Raw genomic sequence first — 400 nt, 5'->3', positions numbered from 1 at the left:
CGAGTCACTATCGATGTGTGTGGCCTGGCGTTGTCCTGATGGAACACAATTCCTCTCCTGTTGGCCAAAGCTGGCCGCTTCTGGGCGATTGATTCCTTCAGACGGTCCAATTGTTGACAGTACAGGTCCGAATTAAGAGTTTGGCCGTCGGGGAGCAGCTCATAGTGGATGATTCCCTGCCAATCCCACCAAACACACAGCAAAGCCTTCCTGACCGTCAATCCTGGTTTGGCCACCGTTTGCGCCGGCTCACCGCGTTTCGACCACGATCGTATTCGCTTGACGTTGTCGTAAGTGACCCACTTTTATATTATGTGAAAATCGATTGTCCCAGTTTTTTGCCAATAGGGACAAGGGTTTCTATGAGAGAGGCATAATGGAATTACCTTCAAAATGGCAA

The sequence above is a fragment of the Odontomachus brunneus genome, unplaced genomic scaffold, assembly GCF_010583005.1.
Source record: "Odontomachus brunneus isolate Ranch 3 - 2012 unplaced genomic scaffold, Obru_v1 Obru_scaffold_210, whole genome shotgun sequence".
NCBI lineage: Eukaryota > Metazoa > Arthropoda > Insecta > Hymenoptera > Formicidae > Odontomachus > Odontomachus brunneus.
This window is presented reverse-complemented; position numbering follows the sequence as displayed.